This window comes from Macrotis lagotis, chromosome 8, assembly GCF_037893015.1.
Source record: "Macrotis lagotis isolate mMagLag1 chromosome 8, bilby.v1.9.chrom.fasta, whole genome shotgun sequence".
In the NCBI taxonomy this organism is placed as follows: Eukaryota; Metazoa; Chordata; class Mammalia; order Peramelemorphia; family Peramelidae; genus Macrotis; species Macrotis lagotis.
In genome coordinates this window covers 165,008,975-165,020,825 of record NC_133665.1, presented here as the reverse complement: position 1 = coordinate 165,020,825, position 11,851 = coordinate 165,008,975, and the positions used below count along the sequence as shown (strand labels likewise).

The 11,851-nt window shown below is 33.8% G+C and overlaps 1 pseudogene; it reads left to right on the top strand.

The window, feature by feature from the left end:
* The first annotated feature begins 11,155 nt into the window (after positions 1 to 11,155).
* LOC141495015 (large ribosomal subunit protein eL32 pseudogene) lies at positions 11,156 to 11,593 on the top strand (annotated as a pseudogene).
* Positions 11,594 to 11,851: the final 258 nt, after the last annotated feature.

Sequence of the window (11,851 nt, the reverse complement as noted above, 5' to 3'; positions counted from 1 at the left end):
AAAGCCATTCCCCAATTGACAAATGGTCAAGGGATATACAGGGGCAATTTACAGATGAGGAGATCAAAGCAATCCATAGCCATATGAAAAAATGCTCTAAATCATTAATTATTAGAGAAATGCAAATTAAAGCTTCATTGAGGTACCACCTCACACCTGTCAGATTGGCCAGTATGACCAGGAAGGAGGAGATGTGGGAAATCTGGGACACTATTACACTGTTGGTGGAGCTGTGAACTCATCCAACCCTTCTGGAGAGCTATTTGGAACTATGCCCAAAGGGCAGCAAAAATGTGCATACGCTTTGACCCAGCAATACCACTACTGGGTCTATACCCTGAAGAGATGATGAAAAAGGGTAAAAACATTACTTGTACAAAAATATTTATAGCAGCCCTATTTGTGGTGGCAAAGAATTGGAAATCCAGTAAATGTCCTTCAATTGGGGAATGGTTTAGCAAACTGTGGTATATGTATGTCATGGAATACTATTGTTCTATTAGAAATCGGGAGGGATGGGATTTCAGGGAAACCTGGAGGGATTTGCATGAACTGATGCTGAGTGAGATGAGCAGAACCAGAAAAACTGTACACCCTAACAGCAACATGGGAGTGATGTTCAACCTTGAAGGACTTGCTCATTCCATCAGTGCAACAATTGGGAACAATTTTTGGCTGTCTGCAAAGGAGAGTACCATCTGTATCCAGATAAGGAGCTGTGGAGTTTGAACAAAGTACAAGGACTATTCCCTTTAATTCGGAAAAATAAAACCCAGATGTCTTATGGTTTGATCTGGTTACCTCTGAGAATTCTGTTCTCTTTAAGAATATGATTTCTCTCTCATCACACCCAATTTGGATTGAGGTACAACATGGAAACAAAGTAAAGACTGACGGAGTGCTATCTGTGGGGTGGGGGTGGGGGGGAGGGAAGCAAGATGGGGGGAAAACTGTAAAACTCAAATAATATCTTTAATAAAAATTTAAAAAAATTAATGTGATTTTCAATATAGGCTTCACATACAATAAAAATACAATTAAGAAAAAGCAATCAGCATAATGACCCCTTTCCCTTATAGTTTTCAGTATATACTCATTGTCTACATCCCACTTGTAAGAGAGAGCTATGCTTTTATTTTTGTCTTCTGGAGCTTAAATAGGCCCTGACATTGATTGGAAAGCTTATGTTTTTTACTGTTTTCTTTTACTTTAGTTATTGCGTTTATTGTTCTCTTAGCTTCATTTTCTTTCCTTCACATCAGTTTCAAAAAATTTTCCATTGTTTCTCAGAAACTGGTATGTTTCTCATTTCTTTGTGCTTTACTATTTCATTATATTGACATACCTCAATTTAATTATCTGTTCCTCCAACTAATGTACATCACTTTTATTTCCAGTACTTTTAGCAAAGTATGCTACTATAAACATTCTCCTTGTCTTTTTTTATGGTTTTTTAAAAATGTATTTTTCCAACTACATGCAAAAGTAGTTTGCAACAATTATTTTTGCAAAGTTTTGAGTTCCATATTTTCCCCTCCATTCTTTCTCTCCTCCCTTCCTTAACAGACAAGCAATTTTAAAAGAATCTACACGAAATTGAAGAAAATATGAAATACCTTTTAGGGAAAACAAATGACCTGTAAAACAGATCCAAAAAAGACAATCTACAAATCATTAGACTACAAGAAAGCCTGTACCAAGAGAAAAACCTGGAAAACATCATGCAAGAAATTATAAGGGGAAAACTGCCCCAATCTGCTTGAACAAGATACCAATATAACAATTGAAAGAATTCACAGAATCAGTCCAAAAAGTTAGACCCTGGGATAAAAACTCCAAGGGCTGAAATAGTCAAATTCCAGATCCCTCAAATAAAAGTAAGAATATTGCAAAGAGCAAAAAAGAAAACAATTCAAAAACAAAGGGGAACACAATCAGACTAACACATGATCTATAAGCCTCAACATTGAAGCATCTGAAGAACTGGAATACCATATTTTGGAGAGCTAAGGACCTGGGATTACAACCCAGAATGTACTACCCTTCAAAATTCAGCATATACTTTCAGAGAAAAAGATAGATGTTCAATGAAAGACAGGACTTCCAGAATTTTCTGATACAAAGACCAGAACTGAACAGAGAATTCATTTGCCAAATACACGACTGGAGAGTTACATAAAAAAGATAAATGAAAAAGGGAACTGAAAAAACAAGACTCTTTCAAACAAATCTTGGTCCTTAAAAGGGAAGATAAAACAATTTTAACTCATTAGAGCTATATTTCTTTAAGGATAATTAGAGAATATAATTGAAGAGAATTAACCTGATGGATATAGGTTTAATGGGGTCTTAAGGTCCAAGATCACATCACTATGTTTGAGATAAAAACCCCTGAAAAATCAGGAATGTCAACTTTATCTTAAGTATCTCATTATACTCTGACTGGCTTTAATCACAAAGTGATAAGCATCTTGTCTAATGAGGGCATCATAATCTGAAAGAACCTTGTAAATTTCTCTTGAGACCTCCAGAGCCTCCCAGTACATAGAGATCTTCAAGATACTTTCAGTTAATTAGATCAGGATGTTTCACTTAACAAGGGGTTAAGTACCCTGGGTGGGGAGGGGGGGGGAGGAAAGAAAATAGTCCAGGAGGAAAGGGTACAAATGGTTCCAGAAATGATCTGGTTTTGGAGGATACTTTGGCTTGTGAGGAGGACTGTGTGTTCTTTAAAGATACTTGAAAAGGGGGTAAGGTAAAAATGATTATAATTATAATTTGATGCAATTTGACTCAGTGCTGCTTATTAAACAATCAAGTAAATAATCTGTGATGATATCTTAATAACAACAGAGGCTTATCAAGCATAATAGATACCAAGGGAAAAGGCAAAAAAAAAATTATAATTTTAGAGGGAAAGAAGGGAGAATTAGAATGCTTTGAAAAGTCTATTCAATATATTTAGCCCATTGAGGAAATAAGATACATTCCCACTTGGATTTAAAAACTTAATCTACAGGGAAGTGGGGGGGGGGGGAAGACTGGTAAAGGGGCAGATAAGAGAAGGGATTGATAAAAGGAAAAGGAAGGTATAAGTGAAAATAAACTGAAATTTAAATTTTTAAAAAATAAAGGTGAATGATAGTAAAATGTTAGGGAGTAGGAACAAGAGAAAAAGAAAGAGATGAATATAAGTAGGGAAAGATAGCATAGAGGGGAATTACAGAATTAGTCATCTTAACTGTAAATGTGAATGGGATGAACTGTCCCATAAAACAGAAATGGATAGCAGAATGGATTAAAAACCAGAATCCTACAATATGTTGTTTACAAGAAACACATTTGAAGAGAAAAATACATCCAAGATAAAGGTAAAAGGTTGGAGCAAAATATATTATGCCTCAGCTGAAGTTAAAAAAATCTGGGGTAGCGATTCTAATCTCAGACAAAGTAAAAGCAAAAATCAATCTCATTAAAATGGATAAGGAAGGAAATGACATCTTCTTAAAAGCACCATTGGTCATGAAGCTATATCATTACTAAACATGTATGTACCTAGTGGGATGCCTTCCAGATGCCTAGAGGAATAGTTGAGTGAATTACAAGGAAAAATAGACAGCAAAACTTTAATAATGGGAAACATCAACCTCCCTCTCTCCAAAGTAAATAAATCTAACAACAAAATAAACAAGAAGGAAGTTAAGAAGGTGAATGAAATCTTAGAAAACTTATATATGATAGACCTCTAGAGAAAACTTAATAGGGACAGAAAAGAATACATCTTTTTCTTGGCAGTACATGACACCTTTACCAAAAATTGACCATGTACTGGAGCACAAAAAACTTAAAATCAAATGAAGAAAGGCAGAAATAATAAATGCACAGTTCTCAGATCATGATGGGCTAAAAATTACATGTAATAAAGGGTCAAGGAAAGATAAACCAAGAACTAATTAGTAACTAAATAACTTTATTCTAAATAATGGGTTGATGAAACAATGAATAATAGAAATAATCAAAAATTATATCCAAGAAATTGATAATAATGAGACATTATACCAAAATTTATGGAATGCAGCCAAGGCAGTTTTGAGGGGAAAATTTATATCTCTGACTGCCTATATGTATAAAATAGAGAAAGAGGAGATCAATAAATTGGGTATGCAACTAAAAAAGCTAGAAAAAGAAATTAAACATCCCTAATTAAATATCAAGCTATAAATTCTGAAAATCAAGGGAGAGATTAATAAAATCAAAAGCAAAAAAAAACATTGATCTCACAAATAAATCTAAGAGTTTGTTTTATGAAAAAGCCAATAAAATAGGCAAACATCTAGTTAATCTGATTTTAAAAAAGAGAGATGATAACCAAATAACCAGTATCAAAAATGAAAAGGGTGAACTAACCACCAATGAGGAAGAAATTAAAGAGATAATTAGGAACTATTTTGCCAAACTGTATGCCAATAAATTGGTCAACTTGAATGCAATGGATAAATATTTACAGAAATACAAACTGCCCAGGTTAACAGAAGAGGAAATAAAATAATTAACTTCATTTCAGAAAAACAAATTGAAGAAACCATCACTAAACTCCCTAAGAAAAAGTCTCCAGGTCCAGATGGATTTTCAAGTGAATTACACCAAACATATAAGCAACAATTAATTCCTACTCTACATAAACTATTTTAAAACGAAGAGAGAAAGGAGTTCTACCAAGTTCCTTTTATGATATCAACATGATGTTGATGCGTAAACCAGAAAGAACCTAAACAAAGAATATTATAGACCAATCTCCCTAATGAATATTGATGCAAAAATCTTAAATAAAATTTTATCAATAAGACTACAGCAAGTTATTACCAGGTTGGATCAGGTTGGATTTATTCCAGGCAGGAAGGGTTGGTTCAATATTAAGAAAACATTCAACATAATTAAACATATAAAAAGTAAAACCAACAGAAACCATATAATTACCTCAATAGGTGCTGAAAAAGCCTTTGATAAAATACAACATCCATTCCTATTAAAAACACTAGAAAGCATGGGAATAAATGGAGTTTTCCTTAAAATAATAAATAGTATCTATCTAAAATCATCAAAAAATAATATATTTAATGGAAATAAACTCAAAGCATCTCCAATAAATTGAGGAGTGAAACAAGGATGTCCACTATCACCATTACTATTCAATATATTATTAGAATCACAAACAGTAGCAATAAAAGAAGAAAAAGAAATTGAAGGAATCAGAATAGTCAATGAAGAAGCAAAACTTTCACTCTTTGCAGATGATATGATGTTATTCTTAGAGAATCCAAGAAAATAATCTAAAAATCTCCTTGAAACAATTAACAAATTCAGCAAAGTAGCAGGATATAAAATAAACCTATAGAAATCATCAGTATTTCTATATATGAACAACAAAGACCAAGAAAAAGAGATAGGAAGAGAAATTCCACTTAAAATAAGTGTAGATAATATTAAATACTTGGGAATCTACCTCCCAAGACAAAGCCAGAAAAGTATGAATACAATTATAAAGCTCTCCTCACCCAAATAAAGTCAGTTCTAAAGAATTGGAAAAATGTCAGATGCTCATAGTTATGTTGAGCTAACATAATAAAAATGACAATTCTACCCAAATTAAATTACCTATTCAGTGCCAAACAATCAAACTACCAAATAAATACTTTACTGAGCTAGAAAAAATAGTAACAAAATTCATCTAGAGTACCAAAAGGAAAAGAATAGCAAGGGAACTGATAAAAAAAAATGTAAAGGAAGATGACCTAGCTCTACCAGATCTTAAACTATACTATAAAGTGGCAGTCATCAAAACTGCCTGGTACTGGTTAAGAAATAGAGTAATGGATCAGTGAATTAGGATAGGTTCAAAAGAAAATGCAGTAAATGACTACAGCAATTACTATTTGACAAAACTAAAGCCATCATCCTCTTGGATAAGAACTATTTGACAAAAATTGTTGGGAAAACTGGAAAATTGTATAACAAAAAGTAGGCATAGATCCACATCTCACACCCTCTACCAAAATAAGGTCAAAATAGACATAAAGAACAATACCATAGATAACTTAATAGACCAAAAAATATTCTGTTATCTGATCTATGGAAAAGGGATAAATTTATGATCAAACAAGAATTAGAGCACATTATAAACTGCAAAATGAATGATTTTAACTATATTAAATTAAAAAAGATTTTACACTAATAAAATCAATACTGACAAAATTAGAAGAAAAGTGGAAAGGCCAGAAAAGTGGAAAGAGAAAACAATGTTAAGAACCAGGAATTCTGATAAAAGTCTCATTTCTAAAATATGTAGCGAACTGCATCAGATTTATGAAGTCATACATCATTCCCCAATTGATAAATGGTCACAGGATATGAACAGACAGTTTTCAAAAGAAGAAATTAAAGCTATATTATAAGCATATGAAAATATTCTCCAAATCACTATTGATTAGAGAAATGCAAATTAAAACAATGAAGTATCATCTCATACCTTTTTAGATTAGTCCAGATGAGAAAAAGGGAAGATCTTCAATGTTCAAGAGGTTATGGGAGGATTGGGACATTGATTCATTGCTAGTGAAGTTGTGAATGGATCAAATTTTTCTGGAGAGCAATATGGAACTATGCCCAAAGAGCAATAAAACTGTTAATACTCTTTGACCCAGCAATTCAAATTCTAGGATTATATACAGAAGAAATTGTAAAAAAATGGAAAAAGTCCTACATGTTCCAAAATATTCATAGCAGCCTTTTTTTTTGTAGTGACAAAGAACTGGAAATTAAGGGATGTCCATCAATTGTGCAATGGCTAGACAAGTTATGGTACAGAAATACTATGGAATATTATTGTCCCACAAGAAGCAATAAATGGTCGGATTCTAGAGAAGCATGGAATAATTTATGGGATCTGATGCCAAATGAAGGGAGTAGAGCTAAGAGAACAATTTACACATCAACGTTATGAGATGAACAAGCTTGAGGGTTGCAACCCCTCTTCACAATCCAAAGAGCTAGGACAACTGTATTTGACAGATTATTCCCAACCAGAGGGAATAATCAAAGCAAAATACACAGAAAAAAACCACCCCTACCAAATCTGATGAACACTTTATAAAAGTTATCTCTTATGTATCTCTTTCCCTTAATCCTAATTCCTCATGCCAAAAACTACTAATTTGTGAATGTTTAACAAAATATGTATGTAAAATGCTAACCTGACCATTCCCAACTGAGGGGAAGGGGGTGGGAAGGGAGGGTGGAGGGAAACTTTGTGACTTGGAAATATGCATGTACAAATGGATGAAAATAAATAAAAGGGGGGAAAAAGACTGTACATGTATAATCATGCTAAACATTCATTCATATTATGAAAGAAGAGTCAAATTAAAATGTAAAAAATACAATACAAAAGGCAAGTTTTAAAAATGGAAGATAGTAAGCTTTGTTCTGGATTTAAACTCTACAGATCTTTAACAAAATATTAACAACAAATTTAGTCATTTTTCTTGAAAATTCTGCCTTGCTTTCTAGAACACTTGGATCAATTCATAGCTCTGTGAATAAAGTATCAGTGAACCTGTTTTCCCATACTCCTTTTAACTTTGATGCTGGTATTTGGTGGAAGCAGAAAGAAGCAGATATTCTTTCTAGAAGCAAATATTCATTGATCCATCTCACAAGCAAGTAGTTTGTCGAAATAGGGGTTTTTCTTTATCTACAAACTTCTAGGGCTAAAAATCTAAGCCTAAGTGGCACCATAATGTCTACAAGTGGCAAGGGGATGTCCTAGAACTTAGGCAGACAAGAACAGAGTCCAGACTTCTTGAGATGGGGTCAAAATTATGGAGTCGAGGAAGCTCTTGGCTGAGCTCTCCCAACTTTCAACTCAAAATAGCTTTCATGTAGCAGTCCATATTTAATTAGAAAGTGATAGGGCCAACAAAAGAACAGAGTAAAACATTCTTCCAGGCTAAAACAATCTTAGAAATCAGAAAAAAGATATCTGTGACACAGAAGTGGAAAATTACTCAGAGCTCATATGGATGAAGCAACAGGGGTAGGACTGAATAGTGACAACATAAGGAGCAGCAACTTTGGGAGACTCGAACTAGACATGGTAAGGGGACCTGTTGGTTGCTCCAGAAGGGATTACAGGGGATCCTTGTGCTAGCCCCGAATGCTGGACTAGATACTGTTTGCTAAGCTCCTTTGGTAGCTTATACACATTTCTGGCACATAGTTCAAGTGAAGAGAGGAGCACTTTTGTTCAAAAGGGAACAAGGACCCTGAAGAATAGTATTACTTTTGGAACTAAGAGATAAGGAATCTTGAAGAACAATATCACTTGTGATTCCATGGGAACAGGGCTTCTGGAGAACAGTATCACTTTCAGTTTCAAGTGATCAAGGATGCTGAGGAAAACTTATTGTATCTCTCCCCAGGAAGCGGTGGGGGGGGCTCTGATCAACCAGTCACTTTAGCTTCCATGTTAAAGGAGTAGAGGCCTTGGAATATAATCTTCTGAAAGCCAAAGGGGCAAAGATTATAACCAAGGATAACCCACCCAGTAAAAGATGATTTTAATCCTTTTCAGGGAAAATGGAAACCTCATGAAATAGAGTACTTTTGAACATTTCTAAAAAGAACAGAGCTGAAAAGTAAATTAGATTTTCAAATGCAAGACTCAAGAGAAGTATAAAAAAGATGAACATGAAATAGAAATCATAAAAGACTTAACAGGGTTAAATGGTTTATATTTCTGTGTGGGGAGATGATACATGTAATTTCTCAAAATATTTGTCATTACTAGAGCAATTAGAAGTATTCTACAAAGACGGAGGATACAAAAATGAATCAGTTATGTTAAGATGATGTAGTGAATAGGCAAAAATGAGGGATGCCCTGGCAGAAGAGGGAAGGGAGAAGATTAACTAAATTATTTCATATAACAGCGAGGTGCAAAAAAGAGATTTTATCCTGAGGGGGAAAACGGGGTGGAGGTAGTTGGCAAAATTTGACTTTCACTCACCTCCAGATTAGTTCATATAGAGAAATTACACATGCATACATACATGTATGCATGCATACATAACATACATACTATCTGGGCAACAGAAGTTTATCTTAACAAACAAGAAAATAGGAGAAGGGAAAAGAGAAGGCAGGGGTAGGGATAAGTAAAAGAAAGCAGTAGTCAAAAGAAAAATAACCTTTTGAGAAGGGACAAGACAAGAATAGAGAGTAGGATAAACAGAAGAAAAAAAGAATGGTGGGAATGTACAATTAATAATACTAAATGTGAATGAGAATGAAATTAACATTCATAAAATGGAAGCAAACAGCAGAATAGACCTGAAATCAGAATCCACAAATATGCTGTTTACAGGAAACACATTCACAACAGAGAAACACAGAGTTAAAATAAGGGACTGGAGCAAAAATCTATTGTTTCAGATAAAGTTAATAAAAGACAGGGACAGTAATCATGATCTCAGACAAAACAGAAAACAGTAATTGACCTGATAAAAAGGCACAAAGAGGGAAACTACATCTTGCTAAAAAAACACAACAGACAATGTAGGAATTTCAATACTAAGGAGATATGCATCAAATGGTATAGCATCTTAATTATTTGTTTTTTTAGATATTTTCAAGGCAATGGGGTTAACTGGCTTACCCAAGGCCACACAGCTAGGTAATTATTAAGTGTCTGAGGTCGGATTTGAACTCAGGTACTCCTGACTCCAAGGCCAGTGCTCTATCCGCTGTGCCACCTAGCCACCCCTTAGCAGCTTAATTCTTAAGGGAAAAGTTAAATGAACTACAGTATTAATGAGAAATCTTAATTTTCCCCTTTAGCACTAGATAAATCTAAAAATAAAACAAATAAGAAGGAAGTTAAGGATTTGAAAAGAATATTTAAAAAGTTAGATAAACCTTTTGAGAAAACTGAATGTGAAAAGAAACAAGTAGATTTTTCTTAAGTGCATCTGGTACCTTCATAAAAAACTAGCTGTGTATTAAGACACAGAAATTTCACAATCATGTGGAAAAGTGGAACTATTCAAATTCATTCAATTTTACTGGAAATCACAATGCAATAACAATTATACTCAGGAAGTGAATATAGAAGTATACATTGAAAATAATTAATTGGAAACTAAATAATCTATTTCTAAGGAATTAGTGAGTCAAAGAACAAATTATAGAAACAATAATTCCACAAGGGATACACCCATAGTAGTACTTGGGGAAAATTTCTATTTCTAGATAATGTACATTAACAAAAAAAAAAGAGTAGATTGGATATGCAACAACAACAAAAAAGAAAATACAAAATGAAAAAAATCTCTTCAGTTAGATACCTAGAGGCAAATCCTAAAAATCAAAGGACAGATTTATAAAATTGAAAGTAAAAAATAAAAAAATAAAGTAAAAAATAAATAAATAAAACAGACAATCAGGTCATCTTACATTATAAAAAAATATTTCATTCTCTAAGTTCATTGAAAAAGAAGAAATAATATTAACAACATCTAAAAATAGAAGATGAATGTACCACCAATGAAGAAGTTAAAGCAATTATCAGGAATAATTTTGCCCAGCTATATGTCAGCAAATCTGACAAGCTAGATGAAATGGATTAATATTTACAAAATTGTAACCTGATAAATCAGATTTACAAATAAAAATCCCAAATAAAATCCATATTAACAAAAGAGGAAAAAGAATACCAGAATAACTCTATTTTAGAAAAAAAAATGAAATTTCAAACCCTATTGCAAATTGGTAACCATTTTTAATTTTTTTACTTTAAAACATTTTTATATATTAACTTTTTATTTTTGTACAAATGATGAGTTTTTATACATTATTAAAATATTCTTGTTTCAGAGTAAACATAATACCCCCTCCCGCCAAAAAATATAGACCCTCATGAGCAATAAAATAAAGGAAAGAGAGAAAAATAAAAATTTAAAAAATGTGCTTCAGCCAGTATTCCAACACCACCAGCTCTGTTGCCGTTGGATCACATTCTTTAGAAGTCCATCACAGCCTTCCTTCTCTTTCTCTTCCTCGGCACTTCCAGTGGAGGGGTCGTCCTCTCTTCGCCGGTGCCATGCCTGCCCTCAGACCTCTCGTGAAGCCCAAAATCGTCAAGAAGTGGACCAAGAAGTTCATCCAACACCAGTCCAACAGATATGTGAAGATCAAGAGAAACTGGCGTAAACCAAGAGGCACTGATAGCAGAGTGCGGAGACGATTCAAGGGCCAGATATTGATGCCCAATATTGGTTATGGAAGCAATAAGAAGAAAAAACATACGTTACCGAGTGGATTCAGGAAGTTTTTGGTGCACAATGCCAAAGAGCTTTAAGTATTCCTGATGTGCAACAAATCTTACTGTGCTGAGATTGCTCACAATGTTTCCTCTAAGAATCACGAAGTCATTGTGGAGAGAGCAGCTCAGCTAGCTATCAAGATCACCAATCCAAATGCTAGACTGAGGAGTGAAGAAAATGAGTAAAAAGCTTTGCACAATTTTATTTGTGTTAAATAAACCCTCAAACTTAAAAAAAAAAAGTCCATCACAAAAGTTACTTCCAGGGGCAGCTAGGTGGTGTAGTGGATAAAGCACCGGCCCTGGAGTCAGGAGTACCTGGGTTCAAATTCGGTCTCAGACACTTAATAATTACCTAGCTGTGTGGCCTTGGGCAAGCCACTTAACCCCATTTGCCTTCCAAAAACCTAAACAAAAAAAAAAAGCTACTTCCATATTTTTCCACTGTTGCCATTGCTGATTGCAACTCCCTCC